Raw genomic sequence first — 15,523 nt, 5'->3', positions numbered from 1 at the left:
TAAATAATTTATTGATGACATAGATATTGGTTTTTAATTTTCTTGAAATTTTGCAAGCATAGAAGATATAAGAATTAGATGTAATCCAATGGTGGATTTGTCAAAATTAATTCAACTCTAATAGAAAGATATTGAGAAAGGTTGCTACAACCAATTTTGTAGCTTAAGACTACCAATTTTATAGATAAACTTTGTCATTTTTTTTTTAGGTTGAAAAATGGGTGTGAGTTTTGAAAAGAGAAGAGAAAGCAAGATTCCTGTTTCAAAAAAGAAATGCTATGTTCACAATATTTTTACAACAATTTCGCAAGAAATTTTAAGTGGTAGTTTGTTATTGGCAGTTTTTGGTTGGCAAAAAAGTAATTTCAATTGTAGGTTCAAATTAGAACCAATAACAACTAAATATCTATGATTTATTGTGAAAATGTTGTGCACAAATCAATGTGAATGCTTTTATATAATATTATCGTAGTTGAGTGATACATATTTTTTTGAGACAAAATCTTGGGCTTAACTATAAAAGAGAAATACTATTATTATTTTCGTATGTGTTCTAATAAGTATTACTGTTTAGTATAAAAAAAAAAAAAAAAAACTATAAAAGAGAAAGTGTTTCATTACTAATGATAATATGACTTGTATTTTTGTTTAATTCACTTGATTAATAAAAAAAAGTCACTTGTTTATTTGAAGAAAAAAAATTATATATTTAGGAATCCAAATAAAAATGCAACTTGAAAAAAAAATTCATTTTACATACTTTCTTGGTCCCAAATTGTCATTTATTCAATTTTGAGATTTCTAACAATGAAGTTTCTTTTAAAAAGTCAATAAATAAATTTACTAAATACCATTTATTTTATTTAAAAAGTCAATACCCCTTTTTTACTTAGGTTTAAATTAAGGAGAGTGGTTTTTGGAAACTTATAAGTTTTTATGTAAAATATAGTGCATTAAATAATGTTATTTTAAAAAGTAAAATAAAGTAATTCTTAGGTATTTTGTACTTCTAGAGCACGGAGAATGATATTCATTCCTCTTACATTCTTGGTCTGGTCCACTCTCATGTGAGAGGAAAGACTCATATATTCAATACATGATATACCTCCCTTGTGAGAGGAGAGAGCACCATTTATCTATGCTTCAAGAGCACCTAAGAATTTTCCCTATCTCCATTCCAAATTGTTGGCCTTGCTTAGAAAATCAAATTTTAAAAGGAACATCATTTATTGTCTTGTCTCTTAATTAAATAGATAAAAGTTTTCCAAAATTGCCCTTAAACCTTAAACAATCTTCTCAAAACATTTTGTATTTTTTGGATTTTCTATACAGGCTTAACAATATGAGATAAAGTTAGTAATTTCTTAGGTGTTGCACCTTATATTCTCTAATTAAATTTAAATACATAATTGTTTTGACTGATACTATTACAATGCAACACATACATACAAATTATCTTTTTCTAAAGATTACTAAATTCCGCTGTGTGGTTGATTGTAAATGAAATCACATAGTTAAATTTAATTGAAAAACCTTAAAAGAATTATTCTTAAACTTTTGTTGTCTTTTTTTGGGTAAAAAAAAAATTAGGTGAGGGGAGATTACCCCATACAAAGGTCAGGGGCTGCAGGCTTCAAAGAGGACTTGCATTAGACTTATAGATAGGCCACCAAGGAGGACTGCTGGTAACGAGGCTCAAACCTAAGCTTCTTGAGTTAAACGTTCAAGCTTTACCGATTGAATCAATCCCATTGGCAGGTTTTGTCCTTTCTTCTATCATTGAACAGATCGGTGAGAATCAAAAGAATGAGAATAAACCAAAAGGACGGTGGATTTTAAAAGATGGGTGCCGCCGGGCAAATAAGACAATAAATCATGCGCTTATGACAGGGTGAGAATCTAGATTGGTATCTACAGTAAATCGTTACGCCCAAAAAAGGAAAATGAATGCGGTCGGCCTAAATTTTAATTTTCCGTCTAAACAATGCGGTATGAATCATTAAGTTAAGTTTTTCAATTAGATTTGAAGACTTTAACCATAATTTAATCGGTTGATTATCACTTTTATCAGTCTGACTTTCTAAGTTTCTAACTATTGGTTGTATATCATTGTCACTACTGTAGTGTTATCCACCAAAAAAAAACAATACTCTTTCTTTGTACTTTTCAAGGTTCGTTTGGCAAATATCAACTTGCATATGTTCTTTATTTCGGTTGTGCCCTTGTGTCAACGAAAAGACAAAGGAAAATTCACTCGTGCTTAACGTGCAGCTACGTGATTTGCTACCACGTTATGGTTGTTTTGAGTACAAACAAGCATAGTGTTGGAATGCTCATCAGAATGTATTTTTGGCGTTGTTTAGGCTAATTTAAACAAAAGGAAAAAAAAAACAAAATAAAAGATACCTCCACGTTGTTTAGATTTTACACCGAGGGCTTCAGTTTAAATTAGCATTGTGGGCGGACAAAAACTGGTCCTTGTAGACCTCCATGGATCACAGCTAGCAAGTCTCACACAATCTATTTATAATTGAATAATTGGTGAATGTTCAAATAGCGTGTAAAATACTATGAATGTTTAGACCCCCAATTAACAAATTACCAATTCAAGCTTAATATCAAACAATTAATGTGCGGAATATGAACATAAGCTTAATACAAAATTGATAAACAATCTAAACCAAATAAAATCACATCCATAGCAGAAATTAAATGGCAAAGATTAAGGGAAGAGAGATGCAAACACAAGGACAACACGACGATGTGTCATCGAAGAGGAAACCAAAGCCCTTGGCGTAAAATCAAACAATTAATGTGCGGAATATGAACATAAGCTTAATACAGAATTGATAAACAGTCTAAACCAAATAAAATCACATCCACAACAGAAATTAAATGGCAAAGATTAAGGGAAGAGAGATGCAAACACAAGGACAACACAACTATGTGTTATCAAAGAGGAAACCAAAGCCTTCAACGTAAAACCTCTTTGCTGCCCTCCAAGCGGCAAATAATCTATTAAAGAATGTAGTTGGGATACATGAATAGCAGAAGACCCTCCAAGCTTAATCTACTCAGTGTACCTAAGCCCTTCAAGCTCCTACTCCAACGAAGTTATGCCGAACCTATTTCTTCTTTAGCTTACCGGATTCCGCTACTGACCATAGCATCAACCAATATGAAATTGGTCATTTCCTAACTGCTTCCTAAACACCAAATGGCCTTCTCACAGATGTGGGTATGGTGAGAAAATGTTTTAGTAATGTACCTCTCAAGGATGTAACAATGGAGAGGGTGAGAGTAGAGGAATTTGAAGAGTCTCTATGTGAAGATTAGGGATGAGTCAATCTTGTTTTTCTCTAGGGTTTCTCTCTCAAAATTCTCTTTAGAAGCTCTCTACATTTTGTGGGTATAAGTGGTATATATACTAGGGTGAGAGTGGAATGCGAAGAGTTAGTTTTTCAAAACAAAGTTGGTTGGCGACTTGGTCTCGCGACTTGACTGAGTCGCGAGTTCTAGCTGCGAGGTAACTAAATGGCCAGATTGAACTTTTTTTCCTGTAGTGCTACAGCTGGTATGACGGTTCAACTTCTCTGTATGCTTGGCACGTGTGTAACTTCTGGCGACTTGTAAGTCACGAGTTACCAGCGAGATCCAGTCGCGAGTCCCTACTTCTTTGCACAATCTTGAGCATTTCTTCACACTTTCACACACATTACTCTTACATGATTCCCACCTAAATACAGGGTTACTAATTGCTAAAATACAAGCAAATTTGGCACGAAATTAAGTCAACAAGATGGTTGATAAAATTCAACTTTACAACTGGAAATAAATACTCTACAATGGGAAGCTCAAACAATTAGTTTCATTGACTAAGAACATGTTAACATGGTATTACAAGTATTACATCCTAGTTCCTCACTTATCCCCGTGGTACTGTACATTCTCTCTCTTTCTCCTACGTTGTCTAACTTCTTTTTTCTCCCCAGCCCCCCAAAAAGAACCTCCTCAATTTTGTTTCTTCCTCCTTATTTATAGGCACACTTCTCATTCTTATTCCTACAGCTATCCTATTGCCAGCTAAACACTCAATGACATTTTTTCTTACTTTATCGATTTCCTCCCCTCCCTTATCCTTGAGCTCTGTCTTCTAGGGGGATATTTTCTCTATTCAAGCTATCTCAGATGTAATTAATGCAGTAGAGGTTAGGTGAGAGCTCCCAGATTGATGCAGAGGTAAAAATCTTCAACCTTCTTACATGTTCTGGAAGTTTTCGATGATACTGGGCACTGTCTGGGAGCTACATGCAGATTATTCGTGTGCCTTACTTTTAGTAAGATTTGTCCCTCACCTTCACCATGGGAGCCTTTTTCTCGTGATGTTTTCCTTTCTCAAATATGGGGAATGGTTCAGCTTCCTCTTTCTCACAAACCGTTGCCCTCTTAGATTCCTTCAAGCATATAGGCTTGGGCCAGTTCGTTCCCGCGGCCTAGTCAATTATTGGGCCTAAGGCCTGGATTGGGATTCTTTTGCTCTCCACAATAGCCCCGACAATCTCCATGTCATTATCATTGAAGTGGGGATCATGGTTCAAGAAAAAATAGTACAATCATTTACTGACATTTATGAAAAGTGGCGGCATCAAGCAATTTATGCCGTGGACACGCCTGAGTTTCCTGCCCCATGATCATTGGCACGCGTCAGCAATGAACGGTTAGATGGAGATTTTGGAAAATGGAAAAATGAGCGGGAAAGGAAGGGTTTCTATCTGTCCCTTCCTCTCCCCTATCTCCCTCTACATAAGGAATTTAGACCTCCAAAGTGGGTTTCTTCTTTACTGGTCTACCACTAGAAACACCAAAAAAGCTAAAACCTCCCACTACTACCTCTTTCTCCGACAACCTTTAGGCGACCTCCAGTGCATCGTTGTAAGTGCATCTCCTTCTTTTTCTTACGAATTTAGCTTCGCCTCATCAACTTCTTTCCTAGCTTTTTCTGTTTCCTCCTTCTCTTTTCATTTCAACCCATATCATAGAGCTTTTTTTAGTCTATGAGGAAGTTTAGGCCTATGGTTTATACTCCTAAAAGTCTAAGAGAGCTTAGAAGGAAGTACAACTTCCCCAAGGATGTTGAAGTGAGATAATGCTTGGAATCCGAGGCAATACTCTCTAGGGGGAGGGCAGAGTGGTAATCCCACTCGTTACTATTAAGAAGGGGGAGTTAGGATTCCTATGAGTGACCTACTCACTAATGTTTTGCACCACTTTAAGGTTTACCCCGACCAATGCACCCCCAATGTATATAGGATTGTTAGTAGTGTAGATACCCTTAACAAGAAGCTCGGATTGAAGCTTACCGAGCACGATATCAACTATATTTATAGTTTTCAAGATAGTAAAACCTGTAGGTTTTACTTTAAGATTTGGCATAGGGAAGTGAGGCTTATCTCAGGCCTTCCGGATTCCGACAAGGAAATAGAAGGAGACTACTTGGTTGTCTCGAGGAACTGGTAACCTAAAGGAATCCATTGCCCCACTAGTGCGGGTAAAGCAAGTGGGTATACTTAATAGGATTTGCTTTTAACTAACTTACTATTATTATTTCGTCTTTTTCTCCTGAGTTGTCTTTCATATTCTACATGACTAACCTTTGCTTGCTTCTTTTTCAAAGAATCACGCCTTCAAGAAGAAGAGGCAACTAATCAACTCCACAGATTTGAACAGGTTGCTGAGATCTCCAATTTACCCCCACATCGATGGTCAGCTTTATGCAGCTTACTTGATACTTGGCTACTCCCTTGTGTATCGAAGCTTCCAAGCCACGGGAAAAGCCATTACTTCAAAGCACCCACCGCTTCCATACATAGATGTTCGCTGCAAGGGATACATCTCGTCCCCTTCTAAATGTGCCCGCCAAGAAGAAGGAAGGTATTGAAGCAACTCTCCCCCCCTCCCCCCTCTTTCACTCCCGAAGATTTAGGAGTAACCATTACTGCTCCTACCCTTGCTGACCATCCCCGACGTCAGCGAAAGAAGAAGACAGGTAATGTTTCAACCCGTAGTCCTTCATTGCCCCGAGAAGCCAAGAAGAAGGAAGGTATTGAAGCAACTCCCCCCCCCCCTCTTTCACTCCCGAAGATTTAGGAGTAACCAGTACTGCTCCTACCTTTGCTAACCGTCCCTGACGTTAGCGAAAGAAGAAGACAGGCAATGTTTTAACCCACAGTCCTGCATTGCCCTGAGAAGGAATTGATACCCAAGCTGCTATCCCCCTAGAAGACTCCCTAACCGAGATGATGTTCCAATGAAGTAGGGTTACTCTTGCACAACTTTTGGCCACTCCAATTGTGCCCAAAACTCAAACTCCTTCTGCTCTAGCTACCAATGCTCTCATGGCCATTCAAACAGCTCCCGTTACTACAACAACTACAACTCTTGCTCGGGAGATTAGGGCTAGTCAGAAGCGTCCTAGGGGAGCAGGCCAATCCTCTACAGCTTTTGATTCCGAAAACTCCCCCCTTGACCTAAGGGACTCTCAAGTTGATGTCGTGAGGACTCCTGCTTATGTCTATACCTTCATGATGGACAAGGTTCCCCTCCCTGCAACGGATAGGGTTAAGCCCTAGAGAGAAGGCCGTGGGGGCAAGGTGGTTGAGAGTGTTGGTGAAGCTCTCTTGCTTCCAGCAAACATAAACCATTAGGCTAAGTGGGACGATGAATCCCTCTTACTCAACATGAAGAGGGAAGCCATCATGGTAACAAATTTTTCCTTGCCTCCTTATTGCTCTTTTCACTTCTTTTTTATTATGTCATTCAATTTTTTATTTTATTTTTTAAAAAACACTACCTTTGTTATATAGCAGGGATATCAATGTTCCGTGGTGATCGAAGAGAGGTACCAAGTTGCCAAGGCTAGAGTCGAGGAGCTGAGTAATGACAACAAGGATCTTTTAAGGAAGATCTTGGATGTCATGAACAAAGTTTTCGAGTCTGAAAGGCTACAGTTTGAAGTTGAGGAGATTACCAAAGCCATTACTGAGAGGGTTGAGGCTTTGGAGAAGGAGTTAAAGGAGGCCAGGACTACTCTCGCAGGGAAAGATGCTGAGCTGAAAAGCTATGTGGTAGACGTTGATGCCAAAATTCAAGATACCTACTACCAAGGCCAATACGATTGCATCACCACTGTAAAGCCTGAGGTGTAGCAAAACCTTCAAGTCTACTTTACCAAAAGGTGGATTGCAGTTTTGGACAAGCTAGAAGTGGAGGTTGCATCTCCCTTGAGGTTAGAGCGTAACGCTCTTATCCTCGAAGAGCTAGTCATTATTCCCAAACCCGAGATTCAAGCCATCATCAATGATGAATCCCCTGTCCGCGAGGTTGAAAGAACTAGCCCTATTACAATCTCGAGAGGAAAGATAACTAGCTCCACGGTAGTGTCCTCCACTGATAAGCCACCACAAGTTTAATTTCCCTTCAACTTATATTGCTTTAGATACAACTTTGTAGTTTGCCTAGTTTAGGGGATCTTATTTTGTACTTAATTATTTTTCATTATTATTATTATTATTATTATTATTATTTTAATGTTTGAAACTTTTATCTATGAAAGTATTTCTAAGTTTTTGCATCTAATTATGCTTTATACTTCTATCTCCCGAGTTGCTTAGACACATGGTGATTTTTTTTCATGGTTTTTCTTGCAGCGGAAATGTCATTAGCTTTCAGTTATATTAATAATTTGCTAAGTTTTGATAATATTTGATAGTTGACTATTAGATCAAACTTAAAGCAATTACCTTAGCTAATCACTTACTCGGGATACTTGCTCTGTAGAACTCATCCCTTACGCACTATCAAGTCTCATCCATGCCTTTCACTAGTGTCCATATGTACAAACTAAATAAAGTAATAGTTTGAATCCTATTTGTTGCATAAATCAAGTCCATTATCACAGAGCTTGTTTTTCTTCTTATGTAAGGTCTTTACCTAGCTTTCTGTTAGTGACTATGGAGTCATACTAAGGTCGAAAACTCAGTTCGAAACTCATCCGAGGCAAAGACAAGGTCTAGTACCTTGGGGTTTACTTTCAATAAAGTTTTAATTCCATTTTTTGTTAGTGAGCCTGAAGTCAAGCTAAGGCAGAGAACTCAGCTTAAAACCCACCCGAGGTAAAGACAAGTTCTAGTACCACGGGGTTTACTTTCAATAAAGTTTTAATTTTGCTTTCTGTTAGTGAGCTTGAAGTAAGGCTAAGGCAGAGAACTCAACTTAAAACCCACCTGAGGTAAAGACAGAGTGTAGTACCACGGGGTTCACTTTCACTAAAGTTTTAATTTCATTTTCTGTTAGTGACCTTGAAGTTAGGCTAAGGCAGAGAACTCAGCTTAAAACCCACCCGAGGCAAAGACAGGGCCTAGTACCACAAGATTTACTTTTTCCATGTAATCTTAGTGTTCCGAGTCATGCCATCATAGAACTCATTGCTATTCACCGAACTCAGACAAAATAGTAGCATGATTAATTCACATCTTCTTACATAATAATCAAAAGTAATACTTCTTCAAATTAATAACATTCCACGGCCTTGCTATAGGTCTCTCATCTAAGTCTTTTAGCCGATAGACTCCAATCCCTACGATGGCTGTGACCTTACAAGGCCATTCCCAAGTTGGACCCAGCTTTCCTATAGTAGGATCTCGGGTATTTCCCAAAACTTTTCTGTGAACCAAGTTCCTTGGAATAAACTCTCTATTCTTGATACCCTTGTTGTACCTCGGTTAATCCTTTGTTGATAGTTAGCCAACTTTATTGAAGCAACATTGTGATTCTCTTCTACTAGGTCCAGATGCTTGCAGAGTAGTTGATCATTTTTCTCCACTTCAAACATATTTGTCCTAGAAGTTGGCAACCTTGTTTCCACAGGTATTACAGCTTTTGCCCCGTACGTCATTAAAAAGGGAGTTTCTCTTGTGGAGTGCCGAATAGTAGTCCAATATGCTCATATCACGTTTGTTAGCTTTTTTGCCCATCATCCCTTTGAATGGTCAAACCTTTTCTTCAACTCATCCACGATAGACTTATTAGTTACTTCAGCTTAACCATTGCTTTGAGGGTATGCCGGGGTAGAATACCTGTTGGTTATTCCTAATTCCATGCAACACCGCTGAAAAGCCTTGCTGTCAAACTGTAATCCATTGTTTGATATTAGAATCCTTGGCACACTAAACCATGTCACAATATTCTTCCACACAAACCTCTTAACATTTGTGTCTTGAATGTTGGCAAGGGGCTGCTTCCACCCATTTGGTGAAATAATCAGTCGCTACCAGGAGCCATCTTCTACTACATGTTGCCTTTGGAAAAGGTCCTACTATGTCTAGTCCATTGGACAAATGGCCACAGGTTGGGTATGGGATTAAGAAGACCTCTTGGCTGATGAATGACAGGAGCAAACTTTTGGCACCGATCATATTTCTTAGAGAACTCCATTGCTTGCTTCTGCATGTTTGACTACCAATACTTTTGAGTAAGGGCTCGGTAAGCCAATAACCTTCCTCACGTAAGACTTCCAAATATTCCCTCATATAATTCCTTTAGAAGCACTTCAACTACCTTAGGGTGCACGCATAACAAATAGGGACCCGAGTATGACCTTATATATTACTTCCTTTCTTCATAAACCCAATATTGTGGAGACTTATGTCTAAGTCACTCAGCCTCTTTCCTATCCTTGGGCAGAGTCCCGTTTTGAAGGTAGGCAATAATTGGATCTATCCAACTTATGGATGGCTAGATACTTAAGATTAAGTCCTTGCTTGAAGGAATAACGCTTGAGAAGGGTAAAAGCTCAACTGACACAATCCTCGGAAGAGGATCTGCCACTGAGGAAGCTAAAGTAGCCAGAGAATCAGCATGATTGATGTTGCCCCTAAAGATTTGCAAGATCTAAACCTTCTTAAATTGAGATTTTAATATCCTAACATCTTTAAAGTAATTCATCATCCTTTGATCCTTAGCTTCAAAATCTATAAAGATCTGACTAACAGCCAGTTGTGAATCATAGTGTACCTGCACTCTTTTTGCCCCTACTTGTCTTTACATCCTAAGCCCCGCAAGGAGAGCTTCATACTCTGCTTCGTTATTTGACGTCGAGAAGCCCAGCCTGAATGACTTTTCCACCTTGATTCCTTCCGGGGAGATCAATATGATACCCGCTCCTGTCCTCAGTAATTCAATGCCCCATCTACGTACACTTGCCATATTCTTTCCCTTGGTTTTGATATCTTGTTTCCTTCTGAAAGCTCACTAAGTGTGTAAAACACTTATAAATGTTTAGACCCCCCAAATTCAAAAATATCAACACAAGCTTATATTTAAACAATATATCTGCGGAATGATAAATATAAACTATACCTAAACATGCAAACTACTTTAAGCCATAATTTAATCACAGCACAATAGTAATTAAAAGCAAAGAGTAAGGGATAAAGAGAAGCAAATGCAAGATAACATTGGCACATGTTATCGAAGAGGAAACCGAAGAACTTGGCGAAAATCCTCTCCGCCGCCTTCCAAGCGGTAAAATGATCCACTCGAAAATCAGTTGGGATACATAAATAGCAATAGACCCTCCAAGCCTAATCCACTCGGTGCACCTAAGCCCTCCAAGCTTCTTGCTCCAACAGGGTTATGCCTAACCTTGTCTTCTCTAACTTATCAGATCTCACAATTAGCCCATTGCATCAACCAAAATGAACTAGTTCTCTCTTGAACTGCTTCCCAAACACTAATTACCTTCTCATTGCTCTGAATGTGGTGAGGTAAGGGTTTGGCTTAAGATCCTCTCAAGGGTATGACAATGGAGAGGGTGAGAGTAGAGGAATTTGGATAATCAAATGTATAAGATTGTGGATGAATCAATCTTGTTGTTCTCTAGGTTTTATCTCTCAAAACTCTCTCTAGAAGCTCTCTTCATTTCTAGAAGCTCTCTATATTTCGTGGGTATAAAGGTATTTGTAGTAAGGTATGAGAAGGAATGTGAAAAGTCATTTTTTTGCAAAATAGGGTGCACTGGCGAGTAACTCTCGACTGGGATGAGTCGCGAGTTCCATTCGCCAGATAACAGAATGGCCAGACTATGCTTTTTGTCCTGTAGTGATCCAGCTGTCCTGACCCTTCAACTTCTTGCATGCTCTACACATGTGACAAATTTTGGCGAGTCATCACTTATGAGGTCCAGTCGTGAAATGCTCTTTGATGCATACTCTTGATCAATTGCTCACACTTTCTCACACATAACCTTTACATTATTCCCAACTGAATGCAAGGTTTCTAAATGCTAAATTACAAGCAAATTTGGCACGGAATAAAGTCAACACATAGTTGAAAAAATTCAACCTTACAATCTCCCCCTTTGGCTATTTCGTGACAAAACCCTAAAACAGACTCTAGACTTAAAAATGTGAGTTGGGAACAGTTGCCAAAACTCACTCACACCTAATTCTAGAACTGTGATGCTCTTGAACTATACGAACAAGTTTCCTGAAAACAGTATCACAAAATGCACTCATTAAGTTCATTGTAAGCGGAAATCTTAGAAAGTATATGGTGCAAGCACAATACGATCAAGCAAAGTAAAAATATGACAATTATGCATAACTTGACCATACAAGAACAATCACTATAAATAGTGATTACAATGAACATTCACACGGTGAATGAACATCCGGACATGTAAGCTAATAAGCTCAATGCAAAGTATCATTTGCATGTCCAACACTCAACCAATGCAAGAACACTAAAGCAATTGCATCAAGGATACACGATCCAACAAGGGCATAAGAGTACTAAAGTAAATGCAAAACATTAACTAAAAGTACTAAGCTACATAAGAAAAAGTACAAAATAAATCATAGTTTAAATTGCTAAAACATCCAAGTATCCATAACACAAAATATCCAAGCCTTTTAAAAACCAAAGTACTAAAACCATAGAGTACTAGAAAAAGTGCTATGAAAAACCATAAAAACTATGAAAACCATAAGAGCTATAAAAATTGTAAAATGTCTTCTCCCCCTCAAGATAAGCTCCCCCTCAAAAGCTACCCCAATATCACTTCTCATTTTTGCCGGAATGGCCAAAGGGCTAAGGCTGGTGATTGAAGCTATCAAATTTGGCTGCCAACAATGTGATTTGGTCTTGGATAGTTGCAAGGTTGTTGGAGTGCTCAGTTTGTACATCTCTTACACCATCAATCCTCTTAAGAATGATCTGAAAAGCATTTGGAGGCACTGATGAAGACGATGATGCTTAGGATTGTTTGAAAGTTGATGGAAGGAGGTGTAGTTATGAGGCTTATGTGCTATGGAGTCTCCACACCATTTTCATGACGAATCCTCGTTATGGGACTTGGTACAACAAGCTTGGACCTTGAGGTTGTCTTTGTGGCTTTGGCAATGATAGAGTATAAGTGCGTTCCAATGTCAATGTAGATTCACTCACAAAGCTCTATGAGGAAGATGGCTCTCGCATTGTTGATGGTGGTCAACTTCCTTACCGGATACAAGTTGAACATCATGATGTAGGTGAGGCATCTCAAATCCGAAGGAAAAGAGGTTCTGTTGAGGCTCTTCCTTCCTTATAGCCACCAATATGGAGTTGTATTGACTCTACAGAGACCATTCTGTCTTTGAACGGAATGAACCCTTTATGATCATGTTCTCCAAGTCTAAGTATAGCATCAATGACGTCCATGTCACAAAGCTCTATAGCATCAATGACCTCGAACCCAGCAGTCTATGTGATCCAATCTGAATGATGCATTCATATAGAACTTTCATATCAAAGGCTCACAAACACTAGGGAGATCACCAAGAAGTTTCTCCTAGACTCGTCCTTCAAAGTAGCTAGGAATAAAGGAGTCCTTGAGATCAGCAAGATTCACAAATCTCTCCAGAATGATTGGAGTTGTTTCGAACTGATGTGAATATCGCACATAGTGTTGAGGGGAGCGAAATAGGTTGGTGTCAGGGTGCTTTCTCTTGTCACCACGCTGAGAAGTGGTTTTTCGTGGAGCCATCTACAAAACACAATAGCAAATTCCAAAAAAATAGAGCATAATAGCCAGTAACAAACTTGATTAGTAACAAGTTAATACCAAAACCATAAACTTAGAATTAAACCCTAAAAATTGGAATTTAAAAAGAAATTCAAAAAAAAAAAAAAGACATGTGAAGATGCTAATCATTAAAGCATGATACAATCATGGCATTAAACACTCAACATGTCAAAGGTTGTGTGTGTGTGCATCATATGCAAAAGTGTGCAAATAGGGCATGAAAACATGCAAAAGGCAAAGTGTGAAAACACATAATCATTTGATATTTCAAAACAAGGAAATATGATTATCCCCAAAATCTTTGTACTCAAAGGAGTCCAAAAATACACACAAAAACATTTAAAAGACATTTTATCACCAACATGGTATGCACAACACAACACAAAACATAGCATAATGCATGAGCATGCTGTTTAAACATGTAAAACAAGCTTTATACTATCAATCTCAACAAAAACCATATATCAAACTCAAAAAAAACATCAAAAACCCATATTCATCAACCATATATCAATATCTCAACATAAAAAACTGTTGATATCATATTTTGTCTGCCATCGATTTGCGTGCTGGACCCTAAAAGCCCCAAAAAATATCATTTTCTCTCCATGGGGTTACGAGAACATATATAATGGCGTGATGTAACCCGTTCAGACACCGAAGCACTCAAAGTACCTTTTTCAGCCAAAATGACCAAAATGCCCATGGTCAGCCCTAGGTTGACCAAAAGTCAAACAAGGTCAAAATCTCCCACAAAACAACATTTTTCATGGTTTTATATCAAACCGAAGCTCCTCGGAGATTTTTAGCTACTTTGACTAAGTTTGACCTAGAGTCGATCTTGGGTGGGTCCAAAAACCTTGATTTTGATCCAGCTACCGAAATGGGTTGAAACAAATGCCATTGTGAATATTATTCAATTCCTGTTCCAACGATTATTCATGGGTCAAAATCGGAGTTAAAATGGTTGAGATATTGAGAAAACCGTGAAAAGCGCATTAGTAGGCTTCCTAAGGTCATAACTTTTGATCTAACCGTTGGATTTTTAATTTCCTTAGCTTTATGAAAACTAGAAATCCATATATTTTCAAAGACACCAATATCACCTCAATCCAAGTCCAGGAAGACCTCCAAATATGTGTTTGAAGTCAGAACCTGTAAAGTGTATGAGGACGAAATTGTTGACATCAGCGGGGCTTGACCTGACAGCCCTTGTATGGCCTCCGACCTGACCTGGCGGCCCTTGAAAGGGAACTGAGCCTCAGGGAGCATGCCAAGGGCTATAAATAGACCCTGGCACCCTAGATTGGATGAGAATCAAAAAATGGGGGGTTTTTGGGAGCTGTTTTGCGCGTTTTTTGTCATTTTCTCTCTTTCTTTTCTCACCATATATCTCTCCAAAAAACACAAAAACACATCAAAACTTCTTGATTCTTCTCCTTTCTCAAAAAATAAAAGGTAGTGTTCATACCCTCCATCCTTCTCTCTTTGGTTCCATACCTTGGATTTGAGGTTTAAGGGGTATGGATGTAGCTTTTTAGCTACTATCCATGCCCCTTTTTATTTAAAGCTTCATCAAGCTTTTTATCCTTTCTTTTTTCTTAAATAACATGATTTATTGTTTTCTTTAGCATGTTTCTTGCTTTATTTGTGCTTCTAGCTTAAATCTCCTTGCTCCTTATGCTTTATGCCATGTTTTGTGCTTAGATCTACATGCTTTATGCTTTATGCCATGTTTTGTGTTTAGATCTACATCATTGATGCTTATATGTTTAGATCTACTTGATTTATACTTTATGCCATCTTTTACGTTTAGATCTACGTCCTTTCATGCTTATATGTTTAGATCTACGTGCTCTATGCTTTATGCCATTTTTGTGCTTAGATCTACATCCTTCATGCCTTTATGTTTAGATCTACATGCTTAGCATTTTTATGCCATGTTTCCATTGTTTTTTTCCTCTCTTTGCTTTGTGTTGTTGTTAGGGTTATGTGCTCATATGCTTGATACCATGTCCATGGTTAGATCTCGTATGCTTTTTGCCATGTTTTATGCTTAGATCCACATTCGTACATGTTTATATGCTTGAATTCACGTTCTTCCATGTTTATGTGCTAGTCTTCACATGTTCACACATGCGCTGCCATGCCTATGCCTAGATCTTTGTTTTTACATGCTTCTGTGCTCGAATCTAGGTTTTCACATGCTTATATGTCTAGATCTATGTTCTTTCATGTTTGTGTGCTTGGATCCATGTTCTATGTGCTTTATTCCACCTTCCATGTGCTTGTGTGCTCCATGCCATGATTGTGGGCTTAGACTTAGGCTATGTTTGTCTTGCCATGTGCTATTATAGCCCTTTTGTCGCTTTACCTTTCTTTCTTATGTTTTGGCTTATTGGT

This window comes from Quercus lobata, chromosome 1 (genome assembly GCF_001633185.2).
Source record: "Quercus lobata isolate SW786 chromosome 1, ValleyOak3.0 Primary Assembly, whole genome shotgun sequence".
In the NCBI taxonomy this organism is placed as follows: Eukaryota; Viridiplantae; Streptophyta; class Magnoliopsida; order Fagales; family Fagaceae; genus Quercus; species Quercus lobata.
This window is presented reverse-complemented; position numbering follows the sequence as displayed.